The sequence below is a fragment of the Lissotriton vulgaris genome, chromosome 10, assembly GCF_964263255.1.
Source record: "Lissotriton vulgaris chromosome 10, aLisVul1.2, whole genome shotgun sequence".
In the NCBI taxonomy this organism is placed as follows: Eukaryota; Metazoa; Chordata; class Amphibia; order Caudata; family Salamandridae; genus Lissotriton; species Lissotriton vulgaris.
The window spans coordinates 69,211,537-69,237,545 of NC_141698.1; positions in this window are offsets into that span (position 1 = coordinate 69,211,537).

A 26,009-nucleotide genomic window follows, 5' to 3' on the forward strand; every position below is an offset into this window, starting at 1 on the left:
ATGCTGGAATGCAGGATGGAGTGCTCCCTGCTCACTGCCTTGCTTGGGTATGTTAAGAACCTCCCGGTAGGAGTAAGGAGTCTGGCTGCTATGATGTTGTTGCTGGCCAAGCGACGTGTTGCTATCTGCTGGGGCCGCAGGCACACCCACGCAGGGACAATTTCAAAGGAAAACGAACGGTCCAGAGATCCTGGTACTGGATATGAATTCCTAAAAGTGCTGGAGGAACGTTGCTCAAGGCTCTGGACCTTTCAGACTCGTATTAACAAGTAGGAGTGAGGGTGTAAGCATATGTTCCTCCCTTCAAATGGTGTGTTTTATCCATTAGGGTAATTCCTTTTAATGACACAACACAATAGTCCAAGTAGGTTTGAGTGAAAGAAGATATTTTATTTTCATTCACCACTTTGTAAATCCATTTCACTCTTTTTTGTCATATTTTATGGAAAGTTTTTAAGAAAAGGGGACAACCGACACGTGTTTTGCCCGATGTGGCAAGTTGAGCGAGGGCTTTCTCAAGGCTAGTCATTGTGTTCAAAGGTCATAGAATCTGACGAAAGTAGAATACATTCCAATTTGCTTCATGGTAATATTTAGACACAACCAAAATTCGAGGTGTTCAAGTTAAGTCCCGCGATAAATCCATCCACAAAACGCTTCCGCACAGTGGCGTAACAAACACCCCTGCAGCCCCCGCGGTGCGGGGGTCCTCCAGTGTCCAGTACATGAAGTGGGCCCGCTCAGCTCATCTGCAGAGAGCTGTGACAGAGACACACTCTAAAGCAGCAGCTGCGCGTGCAGCCCGCTCTGAGCTCCAGAGCTGAACCTGGACTGAAGAGAAACAAAGTAACAACTTACATTGTTTCTCTTCAGTCAGAGGTGCCAGGCCCAGAAAGAGGATTGGGTGCGGGCCTCGGAGTTACAGGCCTGGGATGTGCATTTACAGGGATTTCTGTAAGTAGGTGTGTTAACCCAGGGATCTTTCTGCGTGGGCTGGGGAGGGGTGGATGGGGCGGGGGGGAAAGGGGTGAGTGGGGTGTTGGGGGGACCAGGATTATGTTGCAGTGGAAGATTGAATATGCAGAAGGTTTCACTCTGTTCTGCATCCCGACAGGGCCAGGGGCGTAACACAGGCCCCTGCAGCCACTGCATTGCATGGGGGGCCCACGCTACAGGAGCCCCCTCACTTCATTATGAATAAAATGGTGCACAGTGCACAGGGCACGCCCGGCCTCTTAATAAATTAAATTGCATGCTCGCCCCCTGGGCCCCGGCGGGTCTGAGAGGCTCACCTCTCTCTTCATTAATTAGATGGTGCGCAACTGCTGGGCACACGCGCGCCCCGGACGGGTCTCTGAGGCTCTCTGCTTTCTATTAAATGGTGGGTCAGGGAGGCTGCGCACAGCTCGCAGTTGTCTCTGCCATGTGTCTGCAAGGTCTTCAGGGTGGGGCAGGGGGCAGGGCTGGTGACCAATGCCCTTATTGAATTATTTCTCATGTACATTGAGCACGCGCAATTCAAAGTGCGCGTGAGACTGAGGTGTGGCATCCCAGGACCCAGCCACACTCCTACGTCGTTGCCAGAAACTGGGAAGAACTGTCCGACGACCGTCACCGGCCATAATTTAAATTAATGTATTACCAGCCCCTCCGCCTGGCTAACCTTGCCCTGCCCATGCCTTCTGCATCTGCTGCCTGCCCAGCCTGCTCATGCCAGCGCGCCTACCTCTGAAGCTGCAGGCCAGGCCCGGCCCAGTCCACAGGTCAGGTGAGTCTGCGTCCAAGCCTAGTAGGCAGGAGTGGTCTGTGGGTGGTGGCGAGTGTGGTGTTCATTATGTCACCACTGCATCTGGTGTTGGTTAGTGAGAGGCCTCCTGCATCATATGACACGTGGGGAGGGCCTCGCAGGCAATAACCCTGTGAGCACCCTACAGGGTTGGGTACAATGTCCCAATAGGTATCAATAATTAAGGCAGTTTCAAAGATGCATGCATCAAGCATTACAGGTAAAGAACAACAAGGAGTCTCAATACATTTGTGAAAGGATTATTAATCACCAACTTATTTCAAATGGGGAGCACAGTTAAAAAGCAGCACTGTGCATGAAAGCATTCATGAAACAACCCAAATGGCACTTGGTGACAAGGTGATAACAAAGTGAAAGTGACGACGCAAGTGAACGTGGTGAACAGCGTAGCCGGCGCAAAGTGACTGGAAATAATCAGAAAAAGGCTCCACAATAAATACACATAATTCCAATATTTGAATTGAACACAGTTATGAGCCTAGAGGTAATGCGCCAAGGAATTGCGCTGTAATTGTCGACGGCGTTTCGATCCTCTGTGATTTGGGATCCTCTTCAGGACAGGGTTGATGATGGATAGGAGTGCTGAAGACAAAGAACGCTGACATTGAGTGGTAGTCAGTCGTGCAGGAGCTATGGATCCGGGCGATCAGCGCCTGAGTTAATCTAGCACTGGAGCTGAATGAATCCGTGTTAATCGCCAGTCTCATTGGATTTAATAATGTGATTGAAAATTTGTTTACATAAGAGGAAAACCATAGAGTTTTATGTGAAAGAAGAGCGCAGGCCTTCCGAGAAGAGGTTGTTCCCCTTCCCATATAGTACGTGTGAGTGACTCTGACATATTGGGCAAATCTTTGTGTCTGCACCCAGCAATGAAGGATTATATTTCTTTTTTTAGAGTTTTTCAGTAGATCAATTTGTCAGGTCTCCCTATGACGTGTATATGACGTCGACATGGTCGTGTGTGCTGCCAGGCCCCATTGGATGATTATCAGAATCACTTCTGCAGTGCGTAACAGTTGCGCTGCAGATGAGTGTGACAGCCTTGGCCACGCAGAAGGATGTATGGTGGCCAAAGCAGTGTTGGCAAGTGTTGGCCGCCATGGGGTTCTTCCTTTGGGGATCTATAAAATCCATCAGCTAATGGACAATTCTTGTGACATTGTGACCTATAGAAAGAGCGGGTCATCCCTACATACTCCATAGTAGCCTACAGCTGTAGTCATGGGCACAAAGACATGTTGGGCCAGTCCGGGGCATGTCAGCAAGAGGACTTCATGGGGTCACACCTTCTTGAAGTTTAGCAGAACACTAGCCATGAACAGATGTTCATTTAACAGATCAAATATATTTTTTAATTAACAGATCAAATATATTTTTTAAAGTTTTGATTTTGGGGGGTTTTGCATCAACGTAGCAGCTAATGGGTAGCGTAATATCACTTGGATTGTCGATGTTGGGTCACTACTCAAGCCTTTGTGTGTCCCCTTGAAAGCAGAAACACTTCCCTAGTTATACAGGTCGTATAGTCCGATTTTCCCAATTGATAAGTGAAATTTGTGTTACAAAATCATCAAAACCAGGTCCTGTTTTTCAGGAATTTGTGATTGTGGCCCATACATAGAAGCGGAGGGGGGGGGCTGGATGTAGAGTCCAAGGAAGTAATACTAAGGCCTAAGACTAAGCAGAGATCAGCGGTGGGCTGGCCTGTCTCAAAACTGGGACATTTTCTGAAAAGATCAGTGTCTCTGAAAGCTTGTGAGGGTCGGGACAGAGTCAGTCGTTTTTCAGGCAAACATGCTTAATTTGTGCTGGTGGATGCATGTTGTAGACTCGGGCGTTCAATATTTGGGCATCCAGAATTATTTATTATTTCCAAAGATTGACCTATTGCAATAGAGAGGAAGGCAGGCAATGGAGAAAGGAGCAGGAAGAGCAAAATACGACTGCAGCAGTGATAAAAGCAGGAATCGGGATACAAATAATCCCAGCTGTGAGCTAAGAGGCACAGGGTGGGAGTGTGTAGTGGAAGAATCAGGCATGGGGTGGAATAAAAACTAAGCTGCACTGAACATCTCCCAGTTTGCTATTGTGCCTGCGAAAGGCTTATCCTTTGCTCACAGCTTGTATCTAGAGAGATGGGTGGGCAGATGAGTGAATTAACGGATGGTAATATGGACAGAAGGTCTTGGTTTGATATGTGTTTCAATGCAAGAGGATGGATGGGTGGGGATGGGTGAACGGTTGTGTTGATGTGTTAGGTTGAATGAATGGCAGGGTGAGTGAATAGATGGATGGGTTTTGCTAGTTTGATGGATACAGGGTTTGGATGGATGAATAGATGGGGTTGCATAAGTGGGTGGGTGAATGGGTCATTTGGGTGGTATAGTTGGATGGGTAAGGATGGATGGGTTACGACTTGTGGATGGCTAAGGGGTGAATACAAATACAAAAGACAAATGTGTAGCATTTGACTCAAAAATGGTCACACAAAAGAGTCAGATATTGGCACAGCAATGACATTGTGATTAAAAATGCTCCCGCCCACGCCTGCATAAGTGTGAGCATTCTCATAATGCGGCCATATTGCTCACGCTGGCTGTTGCTCACCCATATCCATTAATGATTGTTGCCAGGGCAATTCTGTCTGCAAGTGTGTGGTTTTTACAGCAGTTCTTTGGAATTACCAAAGAAATAGTATTGGGTCATTCTCCATTAAGCTTCTATTGCCAGCCCTCTCTATTCGAGTAGCATGTGGGTTGGTAGGATTTAAATGGCCCACATTGCATTACGCTTCCCTCTTCTCACAAAGGGCGTGCAGATGCTGTGTGTTTTGCAGTATCTTCCATGGCATGTGCGAGCTATATCAAAAATGTACGCAATCACCTTGGTCCTACAAGTTTCCTCAGTGGGTTTTGCTTTTAAATCCAGTCCTGGATTTGCTCTGATAAGCTCTCGGTCAGCATGGCCCCATGACCGTGAGGGATCACACACCTTCTCCCACCCCTAAGGACCAACGGAGTTTACGTGGGTGGCGGGGTGGTAACCGGATAAGTTGGAAGCAGGGAGGGCATCATTGTGGGGCAGCTGTGGCCCGGCCGGCAATAAAAGTAAAACATAGTGTAGGGTGGTATATACCTCATCTTCTCTGACATACTAAAGGGCCATATGTATCAAGCCAAATTGACTTCGCAAACGCCGAAATTCGCAGAATTTCGACGTTTGCGAATGCAATTTGGACAAATGGTATGTATGAAGGAAATGTGCTTTAAAAATAAGGAATCGCAAAATGTACAATTCCTTATTTTGCGATTGCATTTAAGGAATCGCAAATTTTGCGATTCCTTAAATGCAATGTAAGAAGCCAAAAAAATGCACAAATTGGCCTTAAGGAATCGCAAATTACCACCAACTTCTAGTTGGTGGTAAGTTGCGAATTCCTTTCAAAATGCATATTTTTTTAATTTTTCAAAGTGCCATGTGACGTACATACATGCCCTTAGGGCATGTATGTGCGCCACATGTGCACCCATGCAGATTTCAGGGGGGCAACAGGGTGTCCTTTGGACACCCCTGCACCCTTGAAAATATTCTCAATTTGTGATTCGCAAATTGCGAATCGCAAATTTCCCCTTCATTCTTATGGGCCTTCTGGCCCATAGAAATGAATGGGAAATTATTCCTTAATTGCGATTAGCAAATTTTTAATCGCAATTAAGGAATTTTAAGGAATCGCTAAAAAGAAGCGAATTTCTACATACATACCATTTTGCGATTTCTAAATAGCGATTCCTGAAAAATCGCTATTTAGAAATCGCAAAACGGAATGTTGATACATATGGCCCTGAATATGGATAAATACAGACAGAAATCTTAAAAAAAGTAAATACCATGAAATCGGGAGCCCTAATTATATGGTGTGCATTTTATAGTGCTTACTACCATTTAGAATCGCCTTGAAGAGTTCTGGAATAGTCATAGACAAGAGTCAATGTCGTCTGTAGATACTGAATTTGGTTGTGTTTTCTATTATTTACATGTGGTGCTGGAGCAATTTTTCAGAGTGAGGGTGGTACCATCAATGTTATATCACAGATGCCATAGGAATTGTGAAAAATCCAACCAAGTGTAGCAAATGAGCCACGCCAATTCAGAATGAGAGTGGTAAGGGTGTAGTATGTGCAGAATTACCAAAAATATGCTTCATTTGTGCTTAACTAACTGTTGATATGTTTTGAAATATTTGTACAGTTAATTTACTGGTATTTAAATGTTTTCGTTTTTCCTACAGAACTTTCCTTTCACACTGTCTGTACCTCAGTAAGATTGTTAAATAGTTCACTTTTCAAAATCCTATACCTTTGAAGTCAGTGAATAACACCAGTCTACGTGTTAAAATAATAAGCTACAGTTTATCAGAAGACATAGCCTAACATTTGACCTCTGTCTTTGAACGCATAGGAAATGGGGCGAGATCAAAACTGAATTTAAAAGCATCTTCATTGTCCTTCACCTTCTGAATTACATTATATTTATTTTGAGGGTACTGCAGCACCCCGCAGTCATACTTCTTCTGCTTATGATGATGTGAAGTACATTGGAGGGTTCGCTACAGTGCTGCCTGGAATAGACTAGTGTCTTGTTTACTGCAGGACTGTGCTAGACAATGTCTAGCCACATCAGGTACTGGATACAGCTGCATACAGTGGCATTAAAAGTATGCAAGGGGCCCCATAATAACCAAGGAAAATGGGCCACGTGGCTCACTGGTTAGAGGCGGCAGACCCGGAAGCAGAGAACGGCCCGGGACCAGGGTTCAATTCCCGACACGCCTCGGTGCCTACTCTAACCAGGGATCACACTCGGCAACTCTGGGCATTAGCTTGCCTCATCTCTACAACGGCCCCCCACATTCGCCGGGGATGCCTGGTTTCACCTTGGAGATACCCAGTAGGGACCATCTCACAGGGATAGCCAGGACGGGTTCCCCAGCGGTCTACAGCGCCACGACGCCTCAGGGCAGCAGTGCACTTTACAAGACACATACATTTACATTTACATTTACTTACCTCCATCAAACGAATTTCGTTGCACGCACTGCATCACCAAATGCGATGCAGTGCGTGCAACGAAATCCGTTTTATTTATTTATATGTTTACTTACCTGTTAAACTCCGTAATCCACACATTACTACCCCCCACCCTGCCCCACGTCACCGCCCTGCAGGAACTCCTACTACCGACCGCGGCTGCTTACCTCCCAGTTGCCTAATGCTTAGTGATTGACAGCCACAATTGACGTGCTGTGGGTCTCTGTAAGTTGTTATTCTACTGTGGAGGAAAATTGGTCTTAATGCTTATACATTAGTGATCCATTAGGACTGCGTCTTTTTTAGCTTAGATCTAAGAGGACACACATCTAAGATGTTTGTCTCTCTATGAAGACGGTGGCTAACAGATGCTGTCGGTGGCCATCGAAACCTTTTCAACCCATTGTAGATAAAAGAGTCACAAATGTCGAGGAATATGGAACATGAGATAGATGATGAGGCCAGCTTAATAGACACAGAACAGGTAATTACAGATACTCAGGTGTGGGGGTTTATGTGGCAGTTCATCCAAGCCACCCAAGCTGGCAAAGATGAAATTCACACACACAGGTGTCGTGAGATAATTAGAAAGTTGCAATTCCTAATGTAAGAAACGTATGTACTTTTGAATACCGATTCCTAGTGGTCCTGGGACCCGAATGATGAAGCATGGAGTGGGTGAGGAGTCTTTTAAAAATCCTAAAAGTGTGACACATTTCTGGTTGATTCATCAAGAAGGGGCCAAGAAAAAGGGAGGTTGGGCTCAAAACCCATTTTTCACGTAGGGATTTTGAACAAAGCTGCAGTCCGAACTGCTGAACGGAATTACACCAAATATAGCAGGAAGCTAGATCTTTGTCCAGAAAGATCTCTTTTTGTTATTTGTTGTAAATACGTTCAGTAGTTTTGGAGTTATTTAAAGGAAAAAGAAATTTAGATCTCTAGGGTCACATATCCTCCGTGTATCCGACCGATCTCTTGCTGAGATCTAATTGGCTGCCAAAACTTCAACCAGCCATCTTGGGACTCAGGAGTGACCCGAAAAAACACAAAAGGGTGCAGGGTACAAATACCTCAATCCCCTCGCCTGGTGGTGGGGTCCCGTTGGGGGCCAAAAATGTTTTTATTTACATTTTTGCCACACATTCGAAGTGGATCTGTGAATCCATTGAAAAAAAAGTACCCCCGGGGACATGCACTGGTGCCGACAGGGAAACTTCTGTTTACTCTCGCTTGGAGGGGACAATTTTAAAGCTCCTGCCAAGCAAGTGCTACAGTAAGTCTGCTCCTAAAGGGTGGGAGCATAAAAAATGTTCCCACACGCCTGGAGAGGACTTTATCTGTTTTATCCCTCCCACAGAGAACAGCCTTTTTAGGTGATACCTGTGGGCGGGAGCAATGCTGGCTTTGGCTGGATGTAGGGAACCGGCTGAGGCTGCGGGGCATTGGGGCTCACCCCACAGCCTCCTACAAACATGTAGTGGATGCCCTGGTTGGCTCCCGGCACCCACACTTTATTGGCTAGTGGTTTAGTGGTTAGGCCCTAGTAATAATTGTCTAGGCCCTGGAGGATGGTGTCCCCAGGGCAAATCTTGGCCTGGGGAGGGAGGCTGCAAGCCCCCTCTCCCTTTATAATTTGGCCGTGCCGAGAAGGTGGGGTCCCCAGGGCCAGAAATTGGGCAGAAACGGTGCACTGTATGCCCAATATAAGGACCCTGGTGTCAGAATTGGGGCAGAGATGGGGGCTGCATGTCCCCTCCCCCATATTTTAAGTGGTGGACCTATTCGAATGACGTCCCCGGGACCAAACACGATCCAGGGAAGTGGGGCATATACCCTTCATTAAAAATTGTGGTGGACCCCGGGGGATAAGGTCCCCGGGCCGAAATTGGCCAGGGAGGGAGCCGCATGGTCATCCACCCAGGTTGGTTGCCTTTGGGGGCTTGGTCAGAGGTCAGGCCCTTCTGCCAACCCACAACCATGCAAGACTTTTGGTTAGGCACAGCGTGGAGTTGGCTGCATGAGGAGGGTTGGTGCCAGGGCCTGGCCACAGGCCAGGCCCTGAGGACAACCTGCCACTAAGTTCAAAACACCATAGAAATTCAACGAAAACCCCCCACAAATACTACAGGGAGGTTATAGTTAGGAATTAGAATTTAAGAAACTCATTTAAAAAAAAATCCATTACTAGAGGCGTTATAATTAGGTTCAGAATTTACACATCATCAACATGGGGCTATCATTTTAGCCCCAAAACCAGTGGCACAGCCAATGTTGTGTTTGCAAAGTGTTCTCCTTTCTTCCTCATTTTACACTTCTTTAAATTCCATATTTTCTTCTTTTTCATTCAATCAAATCCACATGCTAGTTTATGCAATTTCCTGGATTTCTCATGTTTAAGCGGGTCATCCGAACCTCTTCTTCAAAAACACGTACAAAGGCGAAATTCATCAGAAGCAGTTTATTAATACCAAATGCATTTCGGGCCTCTGGGGGCCCTTCATCAGGGGATAACTGAAAATAACAACGAAACATGTTTTAAAACACCTCCTATGTGTATACAATCAGCCTTGTTTGAACTCTACATGTGGTCCACATTACACTCGCTCAATATTACATCCTACATCCTCAGTTATCTACAATAATGTGCTCTGTTCTGAACCTGTCAATTCTAGTTAATTAAACAACATTAATTATGCATTTCTCCCACTAACTTAATCACACACTCTCCATCAACCCCTCCTTCAAAATCATCCCTCTTCTCTCTTCCCCTTAAATTCCGTTTTATTCGTGCAGGACCCATCCCGGACGCGCTTCACTCATCTCCTGAATTTACACACACACAAACCATAGTAATGTAGCTGTTATGGTTAGTCATCTCAAGTAACTAAAACTCGTGCCCTAAGGTATATATAACTTGCATCCTCCCATGCACTGCTAATTACCCCACATGTTACATCACTCATGACATCTTCTATGACATCATTGATATCATTGCAACATTTGCTGTAAATAGCTACCTTAAGGCACGAGTTATATTTACTTGAGATAACTCCTACTATAAAAGCTAAATTTCTATGGTTTTGTGTGTATACATTTCCCTGTGACCTTTGCTTTTTCAGAGAATATATATATATATATATATATCAGGTGACCAAGGCCGCTTGGACGGCCGAAACGCGTCCTGACATTTTGTGTGTGGAAATAAAATAATACTGCACTGAAGCTTGGTCTGCGACCGTGATTCCGCGTTGTAAGCGGGAAGGATTACGAGTTAGTGCTCATCTATATTCTATACTACTATTATAAAGAGAGAACTTGCACCTTTTGGCCAGGTAAACTCAGGAACCACAGCGCCAATCTACACACCCGATACATCTATGAAAATGTCAGGGTGTGTAGATGGACATAGGCTATATAAATGAAAAAAAAAAAGTAAATGAAAAAAAATTACATTTGTAAACAAAGTAGTCCCCTGAAAGTAGCGCCGGCCGGGACTTAGCGCTGGCCCAAAGGCGAGATGCACCCCAAAGTTAACGGAATATGAATGAAAGCATTAATATAATTTAAATTCACGAAGGAGACAGAATTACATCAGATGACTCGGAGCATTTAACTCGGACTGCTTCACGTTTCACTGAAAGGAAGGATTATTGTTAAATTGCGAGCACATCACGGACATTAATTTTTTTAGATGATCTGATGGTTTATGCATTCTTGGCGTGTATTTGTCACATATATGTTTGCATTTATTTCATGTACAAGGTTGATTCTAATTATGCAGCCTGGGGGTACCACGTTTTTGGTAACAGGGTTGGTGCATTATGGGTTGAAAAGGCAGTAAATTCTGTTCTTGGGTAGGTGTGGTAAAGAGGTCACGGGGTTTCACTAATTGGGGACTAATTGAAGAAACGTGTGCAAGCAAGTTTAAAATATAATCATTGTGCAAGAGAGAAGTTGATTTGGTTTTTATAACGAAGAGAGACACGCACACGTTATCCTGTTAGCCATGACCCCTTAAAGTAAAAGAACACTGTTTGTTTTTTGGTTGTTACGAATAATGGGCATGTTGGAGGGCACTGTTTTGTTTTATTCATTTTATTATGATAATGGAAGGGTGATTTGAACGAGGGCAGCGAGGGTGGGGTGGTCAGTGACTAAATGTATCATGTGTTATTATCATTTAGTGCGCATTTGTTTTGTGAAACAGTTCAAACAGCTCTTTATGATTTATTTCAGCACCCCTGACGAAGAACTTTTTATGTTCGAAATGCATTGGGTCTTTTATTGCACTGGGTCAAAAGGGCAGTTGGCATCACGTGTCTATGTCTAAGTTTGGATAAACAGCATATGGCATTTGAAAATGAGGAATAAAGCATTCCAGTTCAACTCATCTGTCTCCGGAGTGATTGCACAAGAATGGAAAATATGGATAACTTTACACGTTTACCAAATGGGAATACAATGGATTACTTCGGTGAAATGTTAAAAATGGTCTAAATGTGAAGGACTGTTGTCCTATTCTTAGCAGTGCAGCAGTTGGTGTTGCTACGTTCGCACATTTGATTATTATCCAGGGTGTGTAGATGGACATAGGCTATATAAATTTTTTTTAAAAAGTAAATTAAAAAAAATGAAGTTTGTAAACAAAGTAGTCCCCTAAAAGTAGCGCCGGCCGGGACCTAGCGCTGGCCGCGACGCGACGTGCGTGATGACGACAAAGGAGGAGGGCGGTGCAGTGAGGAACGGCTGTGCAGTGAGGAGCGGCGGCACAGGTAAGGAAAGGGAAAGTGAGACTGTGTGATGCAGGGGGAGGCAAGAAGGAGGCAGCAGTAAATAAAAATGTCGGAGCGCGAGTGAGTCAGGGCGGGAGGGGGGCGCGAGTGAGTCGGGCGGGAGGGGGGCGCGAGTGAGTCGGGGCGAGAGTGGGGCGCAAGTGAGTCGGGCGGGAGAGGGGCGGGAGTGAGTCGGGGCGGGAGGGGGGGCGCGAGTGAGTCGAGGCGGGAGGGAGTCGGTGCGGGAGGGGGTCGTGGCGGGAGCGGGTGTACTGCCCCCAGCCCCTTTCTGCCCCAGGCAACGCTGGGGCGGGCTGCTAGTATATATGCAATGCAATGATATATCATTGTTATCCTTAAAAATAAAAAAAATAGATATTTTCAAATATGAATTGTATTGTTCATTCTTGATTTGACCATGTGATTGTTATGTGTTGTGTCAACCCCTAGGCTAATCACCCCTTCATACATATTTGTTGGACCCTCTGGTTAGGGCCTTTATATCCTAAGGCAGGGTGTTCTTCTTTTCTATTTGCATTGGTTTTTCCCCCTACTACCTGCCTACATCCTAAAGTTACCCTTGGGGAACCCCCTTCTGTGTCTAGCTTTGTTACTTTGGACCTCATTGCGATGGCAGTCTGACGAGCATCTGACTGCCATCGCTGTGGGGTTGAGACTGCCGTGCAAGGAGTCAGAGGTCCCACCCACCATATTTTGATAAAAACGCATGTAGGCGATCGGGAACTGTCTTTTTCTACTGCAGCTTGTGCTGTGCCCGGAAAAGGGCCACAGCACAAGCCTCATTAGAAAAAGGCATGCCAGGGACCATGTCGTGCCTGGCACAAGGTGCGTGAATGTATGGGAGGCTTCACATGTGCCCCCCTGGCCACTTAGCAGCGGCCCACGGGGGACGGTGGCCATTCTTGGGGCCCCGATGTCTCTTTAAGGCTAACTTTCCTTGGCGGTGGGACCGCCATGAAAAGGCAGTCTGAAAGGGTCATCCTAATCCCTTTGGCACTGCCCACGCAGGCACTGCCTCCATTGTAGGGATTAGTGTCCAACCGCTGCCCCAATGGGCTCCTTGAGCCTGTTGGATGCTCGGTCTTTCCCCTTCACAAAATCACTCCGACCGCTGGTATTGTAATCAGGCGGTCGGACCGATGCCCTGGATGTCAGGCGTACCGCCATCGGTGGCCTGTCAGTGGCGGTCCAACCAACATCAAAATTAGGTCCTTTGACTCAGTACCTACTAGAAGCCTCTTACTGATGAGTACACATTATAAATACAGTTAGTAGTAGCCATAGTAGGGGATGTATGACATTACAACGCATGCTTTTACCACGCATGCTGTTACAACGCAGTTTTTACAACGCATGCTGTTACAACGCATAGCGCTTTGGGGTGCTGGATAGTGAATAGTTTAATTTACTATTCCAACTCCAGTCCCCATGGATAGTAGGGAAGGTGTTGGATAGTCAATTAAATTAAAACTATTCGCTGTCCTAGAGCGCCCCCCAGTGCAATGCGTTGTAATGGTTTTCGTTGTAAAACCTGTGTTGTAAAAGCACTGCGTTGTAAAAGTTTCGTTGTAAAGGATGTTTCCCATAGTAGGTATCCAGTTTAGTACATTCCTACACCTAAGCACCAAGTATAAATTCTTGTTAACCCATTGGCCTGTTTTATAAAAAAGGATAACTCTACACAGTGTAGATTTCTGCCTCATATTTTCATAGATTGTCGCCTCTATTGAGGATCCCAAAATCCCATGGGTCACATTCGGAAAACTGCACCTGTTCTAGATTCCCAGACATAGTCGTGCTCCCTTACACTTACTTTATTGAGTGATCTACACCGTGGTACTCAGTCATAGTAAGCCCACCCGCAGTGTGCATCCTCACATTTTATTTTTTTCCCCTTTTCTATCAAAAATGGAAAAGCTTTTCAAAGTGAAGGAAGGGCTCTTGAAAATATGGTGTTTTTTCTAGATTTAAAAAACCCAATTTCAACTCTTGGTGCAGAAACACAAGCAATAAAGTTACATGGCAAGCGGGGAGGGAAAAGCCAGTGAGAATATTGGTGAATACCCACAAAATTACAATGTAATGGGTTGGGTGTTTACCACATGTTCAGTGGCCGCCGTCTGTTACTGCCCAGAGGACACTGTTATTCCCACCAGAACCAGTGCTTAATTTGAGCCGGTGTTTGGCACCAACACTTAATTGCCCGCACCAGCACTTAACTGCGGAAACCTGCACTTATTATGACAGCTGCCACATTCAGGCGCTGTTTGAATGACTTAAAGATGAGCAGAAAAACTGTTGTTTTATAATTTAATATACAATAAAATCAACTAATACCCGCGCCCAAGCCATTCTTAAAGCTTTGGTGGCCTCGAACAGTCTGAATTGTCACCCTTCAGTGTGATGGTTAGTAGTTGTGCAAGTGCAGTGGCAATGTGTGGTGCAAACTGCAGGGGCCTCCTGACGAGAACCCCGGTACTTAAGGTTTTTTTTTAACAATAACCCCCCCCCTCTTTTCTTTCTCTCCCTTCTTTCTCTTTCTTCTCCACCTAAAACCAACAGCCAAGTAAATGTTTCAAACTGTTTTGTATTGTATATGCAAACATTTTATTTTCAATAAAATACTTTGAAATAAAAAACAAATTAAGCACCGAGTCTGAACCCTATACTTCTGAATGTCAAAAAACTGACAGATCTTCAAATTTTCTTTGGTTGCGAGTGACATATATGGGCCGAACTTTTTCGCCCTGTGATTCCAAAAAAGGTTTTGTTAAAAAGCACATTAGTTGTCAAACAGGGGAGACAAAGTCTATGGAAAATCATAGCTTATCCAGATGAACGCGCCTATTAACACTTCTGCAGTACTCACTGTACAGCTTCCAGGTCGCTGAGTTGGTCCGCTCATTATTGTCTCTGTACCATTTTTGTTTACTGTGTACTTTCACTGACCTATTTGTGGTCTGTAATTAGGTTGTACCTTTGCATTGCTGAAAGGTAATTGACTAATCATGAGAATTACCCCGTTCTAATAAGTTTGATGACGACAACAGGGCAGAGGAAATGTACATTAAGTGCTGTGATTGTCATGGTACATTTTGAACGTCACTTCTGGGCATGAAGAGTGCCCTGCCTGGTGTGGGGGTGGTAACAGCTGGCCTTGTCTTACATACAGCAAGTGCCAACACTCATGAAGGGGAAAGCACTGGTACTTAGAGCTGGTGGCTTTGAGCTGCCGGCTTGACTCTGCAGCTCACCCCAAGCCTTCAAAAGCTCCCAGTCCGGTTTTGGGGGGGGGGGGGGGGGGGGGGGGGGAGTATGGAGCAATTTGTCTGAAGTCCTGGGATGGGTGCTCCCCCGTACCCCGCGGCTGGGTCTCCTACATGTCTTAGAAGGGGTGGGGGGCAACGTATATAAACGACACCTACTGTTGTTGGGCCTCACCATTGCCAAACGGGATGTGGCTAGGGCATGGAAGGATCCCCGGGCGCCGTCAGTGCTAGTGTGGAAGAGAGGACTTGATTTTTGTATGGGTTTGGAGCGTCCGATCTTTGAGGCCCGGGGGTGTCCTAGAAAGCATTACAAAATCTGGAAGCGATGGGCAGATTACAGGGGCCTCTGGCTGGAACCTCCTGTGGATCGGGAAGATCTGCCGGGGATGATATGAACGGTTACACTACATTGATGACAACACGCATATGGATGGAAAATGCATTTGGGGTGGGAAAAATTATCGTGCAGCGGGGGGAGGGCTGGGGGGGTAGTAGGGGGTTCAGGGGGGCTTAGGGGGGGTAGGGCAGGGGTTTTTTGTTATTGTGGCTAAATATTCAAAAGATACCCAGGTTGCCAGTTTTTTGATGCTGTATAAGTGTTTGCAGTGGACTCCGGGGTACGGAGAGCTGCGTCTGGTATGCAATCTTTCAATAAAATCTGTTGTGAAAAAAAAAAGCTCCCAGTCCAGCCTGGCCATGCAGATCTGCAAAGCATGAACCCCAATCCAATATGGAGGTTGAAACAAGGTGTTGCATTGTTCCTGTTAATTGTCATTTATAGCAGGCACGGTATGCCATTACAATGGTACTACAGCAATTCTGGTAGTACGAACTTTCCTTCCATACTGACCAGATGCTACTTCTCACTTTTTTTTCTGGCATACATGGCAATTTTAACAAAACATGTATTTGTAAAAGTTGTTTTCACCTAGAGGGCTTCTTGGCGCTAAATGGCAAATGTTTATTGCTCTCAAACTCGCAGACATGGCATTTTTAACAGAAAATGTATTTGTAAAAGTTGTGTTCATCTTGATTTCTTGGCGCTATACTGCAATTGTTTATTGCTTCCAAGCTCGCAGACCTGGCAATTTTAACAGAACATGTATTTGTAAAAGTTGTGTTCACCTAGAGGGATTTCTTGGCGCTATACGGCAAATATTTATTGCTTCCAAACTCGCAGTTCACTTTCCTCTCTTAGCTTTAAACTTTCTTTTTGTGCAAATTTACTTCATATTTTGAGCATGTTCATAGAGCACAAATGATTATTTTCCATCCATTCCTCAATCATATCAGGATCGGGTTCTTCTAACGTCGGAGTAATGAAAATTCTTAGTCCCTGCGGCACTCTATTGCAATCTACACATTGTTGTAAGGCCGTGGCTTCCCACCACTTTGATTGTTCTTTTTTAAGAACTTTGCACAATGTGTCCCATAGTTTTTTCTTGTCTGTGTTAATATTCGTAGCGCATGATTGTACTCTCGTGCTGCTTCCTGGTTCTGCCATCTTGGTTAACAGCTTTGAAGCTGCCTCCCGTCGTTTGCTATCTCTGGTGTTTGACATAATTATACACAGCGTGGTCAAAGCAGAATTCTAATAGCGGGTACTTCACAATTGTTTCCACATGTTAATTTCAAGAACGGGGAAATACCTATATCGCATCCCCGTATGACTCTGTATGCTCCCCAGAGTACTGCTAACATCCACAAACAACAATGCTTATACGCCGTGTTATCCACCACCAACACTATTCCTGACACTGTAAAGAAGAAGGAACCCCTAAGGTTCATTACTAAATATAATATCCATGCTTGGGAAATGAGAAAAAGTCTAAAGAAATTCTGGGATGTCTTAAGAAATGATGATGCCTTATGTGAACATATAGCGGAATATCCATTCCTCACATTAATTAATTAATTAATTGCGGGTTTCTAACGCGCTAGAATCGACTCCCGAAGGAGTATCTCTTCGCAATAGACCGCTGCGGAACCCGTCCTGGCTTTCCCTGTGAGATGGTCCCTACTGAGTATCTCCAAGGTGAAGCCAGGCATCCCCGGCGTATGTGGGGGCCGTTGTGGAGATGAGGCAAGCTAATGCCCAGAGCTGCCAAGTGTGATCCCTGGTTAGAGTAGGCACCGAGGTGAGAATTATCGAGTCCGCTGACCCTGGTCCACGACCCTGCCGCGTCGGGAATTGAACCCTGGTCCCGGGCCGTCCTCTGCTCCCGGGTCTGCCGCCTCTAACCAGTGAGCCCACCACTCCACATTTAGGAAAACACGTTCATTACGAGACAGTTTATGTAAAAATGTGATTCCTAGTATGACTAAAATAAGTGAGATAAGGTGATTTTTTTCATGTAATCAACGTAAAGATTGTAAATTCCGCTTCAGTTTAAAATCCATCAAAATCTGTGACAATATGCCTCCTTTTGTAATACAGAAACATGTCAACTGTAAAACAGAATATGCAATATATATACACCAAGGTGCCCCTGTAATAAATATTATATAGGGAGCACCATTCATAAAGGTAAAAAGAAAGTCCTAGAGCACCTTAGGGCAATCAGCAAAAACGATAAGACGTATCCGGTTGCGAGGCATTTTCATGACCACCATAAGAGCAATCCCAATCTAGTGAGATTTGCTGTTGTTGATTGTATTCCATCTAAGCCTAGGGGTGGAAATCGAACAGCTGAACTCAGGAGACTTGAATCTAGATTAATCATCAGATTCAATACAATGGCCCCTTGAGGGCTGAATCTTGATGAAGAAATGTCTGGACATCTATAAACTATTTTTAATATTAACTGCTGCTGTTATAGATCTCCCATGATTACTGCATTTGTTTTGCTGTTTTTTAACATTTTGTGTTTAGTTATATTTCATTTGTGCTCTTTTTTAGGTTTTAATCACACCATCACTATTTTGACTTTTTTACAGATGTCTATACATGGAACAATGAAAACTTGGGTATCTGTTCAGTGCTTGATGAAAATACCTGCACATAATAATGATCAGGACTGGGCTGATGAATTAATTCGTCTGTTTTGGATGTTTAATACTTGATGTACCTTGACAGTTCTGATAAAGAATGAAACAGGTTTTGGTAAACAGGAAGTTATGGCGCTCTAGCACTATTAACGTTCAATCAGTAATGAGTACAAAACTTCGGAATGGTGCTGTCATGGAGGGGAGACCCTCAAACCCCTCAATCCGTGTGGAACAAGCCACACAATCACAAATTAAAAACAGTCCTGAGCACTCATAGTAGAATAACACAATATGTAAATGAATGTTCTGAAATCAAAGAACCAATCCAACGTCGGAGTCTATTCTTGAATCTTTTTCTTTTTAATTGGTCATCAGGCATAGATTACACACAGCCAGCCAACACGTCTTTCATTGTAGAAAAACAGTGTTCTACAACTCTTCACGGCTGGGAAATAGAAAAAGATGACCTAAGAAAAGGGCATGGAAATCCATGTCCACGTCAACACTAGTAAAAACCCATTTTTGGTGGCATCTTGAACTAAAGTCACCCAACACGGGTGGAGACCACAAGAGAGAGATTCACACTGGCATTTGTAAATGTATTCAATAATTGACTTCACGGTCCTACTACTTGACATTAGAGATCGTGAATAAGCGTTAGCCGTGTGACATTCCAAAATTGTAAATAAGTAGTGTGAACCCAGTGTCGGAACAAATAGGGGGTGACATTTAACTGGAATACATGATTAAATAAACATCATCGTGGCCAATTTACACAATCCAATCAGTGACCAAGTGACTTCAGAATACTAAGTACGTCATATCTATATGATACCTCAGTGGCTGAATCCAAAGTTAGGTAGGGCAAAGGAAAAAAGGAGAGAAAGGAAAAGAGGAGGGGGATATTAGTGTATCCATTTGATAGGACCTAAATTTCAAGTAAGACCATATCGGGTAAGAGGGCTGTAAAGCCTATTCTTACCCCAATTCAGGTGATAATTCCAACCCGGAAGGTTAACTGAAATCTTGGTGATCAAAAGTAAGGAATGGTCGAGTACAAGCTGAAATAATCAATTGTTCAAGTTACACACGAAAAAAGCCAGAGAAAACAAATAACAAAAACCGTAGATCATAATGTTCATCATGCTTCCACAGGCTGCATGTGGCGGTAAAGCCTTAAGGGTCCTAAAATACTGACCAATACAAGTAACCAAAAGTTTATGCAGGAAAATATTGATCAACCCCCTAATACCCTGTGCGAGCGAGTGCCACCCGAAAGTCTAATACTAATCCATCCCAAGCTGAAATCTACGAGTTAACAATATTAATGGTGGACATTAGGAATTAAACATTTTCAAGGATTTCTTAAAGAGATCCAAAGAAGACACTATTAGTGATAAAAATGGGGCTGAACAAGTTCTTACCCTGTTGGCAGATCAAATAAAGCATAGAGACACCAGTTCCAAAATGAGTCCGGTGCAGAAGTAAAGCGTATCTTGTCCTGCGCCTATGTCCAGAGGAAACCGACACAAAGGAAAAGGGCTCTATAATATTTATTGCTAAATGAAGGATCTCAATGCGAAAAATACAATTAAAGGACACCGCTCACCTTACGTGAAGTATTGCAAGGCGTATGGAGAAATAAACCGGCTCGATCCCGGTGAAGCACGGGTACGTGCTTGTAATGGCTCTTTGGGAAAGGGCAAAAACACCGTAAGAGTACAGGTCGTGTTTACCGCCTAAGGCGTACTCGTAAATCAATGTTCGCAAAGTTAAAATGAGAAAACAGGCGAGAGCACTTACATAGTCGTAGCCTGGCTCTCCCTGTCTGGCGTCTTGTTTCTAACCCGGGGCACCTATGCCAAAACCCAGAAATGTATATATCGACAGGGTGTAATGAAAAACTAGAGAGTGGAATATTATTTATTTATTATTATTTTTTATTATTTTGGATTATTTGATTCTTGTTTAAAAAGGTTTAAATTGATCAAACCGTGATATAGCGGCATTTACAGTGTGCCCGGAGGGACGAACACTTGAATTAGAGTTCGCATGCAGATATACTCATCTGTAATTCCACATTCTAATTCCTCTAGTCGCTCCTGTTAGCTGCATCTGTGGTCCTGTTAGTTATTCCTCATTCTAAGTCTTCTAGACAGTGCTGCAGCTGCTTCTCTGGTTTCATTAGGAATTCCTCATTCTAAATCCTCTAGACAGTGCTGCAGCTTCTTCTCTGGTCCTAGAGGTAATTCCCCATTCTAAGTACTCTAGGCAACGCAGCAGCTGTGTCTGTGGTAATACATCCAGTATACTCTAAACCAAAAAACATAGGTAAAAAACATTGTCATTTACAGCGCCAATAGCTCTAACTCTAAAATAATGCAAGACCTATGGCATTGCAAATGCTTGTTATTTTCAACGATTAGGTACCTGACGAGGAATTGCAACTAGATGGATGAAAAAGCTGGAAAGAACTGTGCTCTTTTTCTGGAGGATATGTTTCCCAGATCCCCACATAAAGTACTGAACGGCCTGATTTGAATGAAACTGCATCCCAAAGCCAGAAGCATTTGAAAGCACTATGGTGTTTCCTATGTGCAGGCCCAAGGACACACCAGACCTATAGAAAAAGGTAACATGTTTGAAATGTACGGGACTCCTGAAGAATGATGAGGAGATGCAGTTGGGCACCAAATGGCAGAGTGCATCTGGGCCACATGAATGTCCCACACCTGTGATAAATGTTTGCTTGGGTCCTGGGGCGTGGCCCTCTCCACCATTCGGCGACTTTAGGAACAGGAAAGCTTGAGTCACCGCCGTAATGAAGTGGACATCCATCCTGTGAACAATGGCACATGTCCTCCACGTGGAAGTCATCTACACAGGATAGTCTTCTAGCCTACAACATGAATTAGAGCCACACAACACTAATCAGAAGGATGTGAAATGTCCAAGACAGTCAAAGCTCCAAAAAATAAATGTGGGTTGCTCTTAAACACACATACTCTAAGCATCTAAGACGTAAACTATTAAGCCAGCCCAGTCATACATTTCATGAGTTCATGCTGCCATCAATTAGACAGAATCCTACTTTGCAATATCTTCCCTTTAAATATGGCAAAGAGACTAAGGGCAGATGTACCACCATGTCATTTAGCAGCTCGCAAATAGTGCACAATTGCAAGTTGCAAATTGCGAGTCGCTAAATGACATGTACAACAATGTCTGAGACACTGCACCTCCTAATGAGGTTACAAATTGCATGCCTCATGCATATTAATGAGGCACTTGCAATTTGCGACACCATTAGGAATGGCTGGTCCTCCCAGGTATGGTGGCCTACTGGGATCAGCACAACTCCTTGTCTGGAACTGCTTTTAAATAAAGCAGATTTTTTTAAAATCCAGCCCGTTTTCCTTAAAGGAAAATTGTTTTTAAACGCAGCCCGTTTTCCTTAAAGGAAAATGGGATGCATTTAAAAAAATAAAAATTAAACGTTTAGTTTTATTTTTTAAGGGTAGATAGTGGTCCCTGGGACCACTGCCTGCGCCTAAAAAATATTTTCCCCTGCATTTGCAAAGGGGAAGGGGTCCCATGGGGTCCCCTTCCCATTTGCGAGTGCTTTACCACCCTCTTGAAGAGGGCGGTAAATTGCAAGTGTTTTGCAACCACAATTGCGGTCGCAAAACATTCTTACATAGACCTCTGACTCGCTATTAGGAAGGGACGCCCTTGGAACACCCCTTCCTAATAGCGACTCACAATTCCTATTTAGCGAGTTGCAAAAAAATTGCGACTCGCTAAATAGGGATTGTACATGGCCCTATTAGATTTTGCATGCGCAACCGGGTCGCAAACCCGTTTGCGCATGCAAAATAGGGTCCTACATCTGGCCCTAACTTCTTAAATAGATAATTAGATTTCCCAATCTACCTTTCGGTCCTGACCCCTTTTAGATTCTGGCTGTTAGTCCAGATGAATAGATGGTTGGGTTCACACTGTCCCTTTACTGTTATACGCAAAATACCAACACTTTTCACTCCTTCATTAGCCCTTGCTGAAATGTGGCCAAATGCAAATTCCTCATATGAAATCAGAGCTGAATACAAGAACATCTGACTACATCAAGTCTAAAAAACTCTTAATGCGCGGACGGTCGATGTCAAATTTATAACCCCAGCAAACAGGTAAATGACAATGTATGTGAGTCAAAGCACACTTGTCTGTCTAGCACATTGAAGCAACTCTTCTTCTTTGTGGCTCCATTTCAGAGTCTGGCCTTCTGTATCTGTGCTAGGAGTGTCAGAGGCGAGCAAGGATTTAATGTGATGAACCAACAACAATTGGTCTCCCACCCAGTGTACGAAAATAAAAAATAGTCATTAAAAATAATTCTAATACAAAGACTGTGGGTTAATTGCTCAGCAGCTGAATGAGTGAATTTAGCACAAAGTCAACAAAGAGCCATCTAACCATCTAGTATTTACTGGAGAGAGCTGCCCCTTGCTAGGGCGGTTTCTGAATCACCAATGATTCAGCAACAAATTCACATCTCGAAATGTTCTAGTTTTTCTAGTGAATAGATGACTGTACATGGCCAGTGGTGTTAAACTTAGTATCTACCTCCGCTTCCATGGCAAGGCTACGTGCAAGCTCTCAGGATAATGGCTGTGAGAACACAGGTGGATTCAAGTGGTAGCTCGCTACAGGCTACGCGTATCTGATGATTGGCCGTCAACCAAAATATCTTTATGGCTGGGCATTGCTCACTGTTTTCAAGGATCTGGTGTGATATGCATGCAAAGAGGGAACAGTGACAAGTACTGCATAAAACAGAGAGTGAGGCACTGGCAGCTGAGCAAAATCACAATAAGTGGACAGAGATAATGTACCCTTTTAACGGACTGACTTGAAAGCACAGATGTCGCTAAACAATTATATTAGCCTCACAGGAGAGTGTTTTGGACTTCGAATACATGTTGGGAGCCAGGATTTCATGTTTTGATTGGGCAGAAGTTGTGTGCCTCCATAAAAAAGCAGTGGCGGCCGGCACAAGTTATGAGTGGTGAGCGGGGTGGGGGGGGACAGGGGGGGGGGGGGGAGTCGACAGACGACGGGATAGGTAAAACGAAATAAAAAAATTACCTTGTGCTTGCCGCATCGCCGACTTGGCTATGTGGCAAGTACAAAGTAAGTGGTTTTTAATTTTTTTTAAATGTCATTTTACCTATCCTGTGGTCTGTTGACTTTCCCCTCACCCCGCCCCACTCTACGGCCTCACCAATCTTCCCTGTGCTGACCGCCACTGCAAAAATGTGCTTGTCCTCTACTCAGCTGTGATCATTTTGTTTATTTATCCAGCTGCCTAAGCTTGAACTTTCATGGGCACACACATGATAATGCAATGCTATTAAAGTGTCTAGGAAAATTAAATATGTTATATTCTTTTTCTCGGGCAGCAGCATTGATGTGAGGAGGGCAGTAATTAACCTGCATGGATTTCTAAGTTTAGCTTGACAGTGCAACTGTCACCTGACCTTTTAACCTACCCAATATTATTTTAAAGTTCCTTGCTTTCCCACAAATACACATCTATTCCCATGCTATTTACTAGTCATGCTCCCCATTACCATGTAATATTCCTTTAAAGCCCGACTTATTGGCATTGCCACTGCTTGTTTATTTCAGGGTAAGCTTCTTGGCACATTGCAAGTTGATAAAGGTATACGTGGACGTTGAAGTATGACTTGTGCGTCATATTGGAAAAAGGAAAAAAGCCTGACCAATTTTTTATATCTGCGATATACAGAAAATTCCACAGGAGGCTGGTTCACTTAGAAAATGTATTGCAGGAGACATTTTCCCCTGAAACCAGTATTCAGCCAATATGCTGCAAGTGCTTTGTTTGTAAGGTATGCCCTCATGTTCAATTTACACATGAGATACCCTTAGACGATTCTGAGGCGGAAAGCCGGGAATCTTAGCTCACAAGGTTTTTAACTCTTTGTTTAATTTTTAAAATTGCACTGCATTGCTTGTTACCTGCTGCGCTACTCCACAAACTGCTCTGCAGCCGAGTAGGAGCTGCTAGGGGACTTTGGAAGACTTCCCTGTGCAAACATTAGGCGCCATCTTGGGGGGAAGCGGAGTCAGCGGGCTAGTTTCCTCCTGCACCACCTGACCTCAGGGCATAAAAGCTGGACGAGGCTGCTCGCGCATACACTTAGACGATTCCTGAGGCGGAATGCCGGGAATCTTAGCTCACAAGGTTTTTAACTTTTTCTGTATTACATTTTTTGCACTGCATTGCTTGTTACCTGCCGCGCTATTCCACAATCTGCTCCGCAGCCGAATAGGAGCTGCTGGGGGACTTTGGAAGACTTACCTGCGCAAACATTAGGCTCCATCTTGGGGGGAAGCAGAGTCAGAGGGCTAGTTTCCTACTGCACCACCTGACCATAGGGCATAAAATGGCTCCATCATCCTGTACGCGCAGCGGACGCACGCCAAAGACAAGCCCAAGGCGCGCCAAAGGCAAGCCCGTCTGCGCCCGTCGACAACAGACCGAGCCGGGAGGCGGGAAACGCTGCCCATTTTGCACAAAAGCCTCTGCCTACAGGTTTTTTATTTTATACGAGTGAAGTGTTGCAGGGAATAAGAATCATGGCCTCTAACAATCACGGTACGAGAAACATTTGCCCTACTAAATTACCAGCAGTATTAGAAGGGCCTGTAACCTGTCACACTTGTAAAGCCCGACTTATTGGCATTGCCACTGCTTGTTTATTTCAGGGTAAGCTTCTTGGCACATTGCAAGTTGATAAAGGTATACTTGGACGTTGAAGTATGACTTGTGCATCATATTGGAAAAAGGAAAAAAGCCTGACCAATTTTTTATATCTGCGATATACAGAAAATTCCACAGGAGGCTGGTTCACTTAGAAAATGTATTGCAGGAGACATTTTCCCCTGAAACCAGTATTCAGCCAATATGCTGCAAGTGCTTTGTTTGTAAGGTATGCCCTCATGTTCAATTTACACATGAGATACCCTTAGACGATTCTGAGGCGGAAAGCCGGGAATCTTAGCTCACAAGGTTTTTAACTCTTTCTTTGTTTAATTTTTAAAATTGCACTGCATTGCTTGTTACCTGCTGCGCTACTCCACAAACTGCTCCGCAGCCGAGTAGCAGCTGCTGGGGGACTTTGGAAGACTTCCCTGTGCAAACATTAGGCGCCATCTTGGGGGGAAGCGGAGTCAGCGGGCTAGTTTCCTCCTGCACCACCTGACCTCAGGGCATAAAAGCTGGACGAGGCTGCTCGCGCATACACTTAGACGATTCCTGAGGCGGAATGCCGGGAATCTTAGCTCACAAGGTTTTTAACTTTTTCTGTATTACATTTTTTGCACTGCATTGCTTGTTACCTGCCGCGCTATTCCACAATCTGCTCCGCAGCCGAATAGGAGCTGCTGGGAGACTTTGGAAGACTTACCTGCGCAAACATTAGGCGCCATCTTGGGGGGAAGCAGAGTCAGAGGGCTAGTTTCCTACTGCACCACCTGACCATAGGGCATAAAATGGCTCCATCATCCTGTACGCGCAGCGGACGCACGCCAAAGACAAGCCCAAGGCGCGCCAAAGGCAAGCCCGTCTGCGCCCGTCGACAACAGACCGAGCCGGGAGGCGGGAAACGCTGCCCATTTTGCACAAAAGCCTCTGCCTACAGGTTTTTTATTTTATACGAGTGAAGTGTTGCAGGGAATAAGAATCATGGCCTCTAACAATCACGGTACGAGAAACATTTGCCCTACTAAATTACCAGCAGTATTAGAAGGGCCTGTAACCTGTCACACTTGTAAGTTCCAATGTTGTATCGGGAGTGTCGTCCTTAGTGAAGATGGCCCGCGAACTTACAGTGGCCCTAGCTATATCCTATGCAATGTCAGATCTCCGACAAAACACTCTATTGAAATCTGGGATATGTTATCTACCTATTCCCCAGACATATGCTTCTTAACAGAGACATGGCTAACCCCCCACAACTGTCCTGCGATTAAT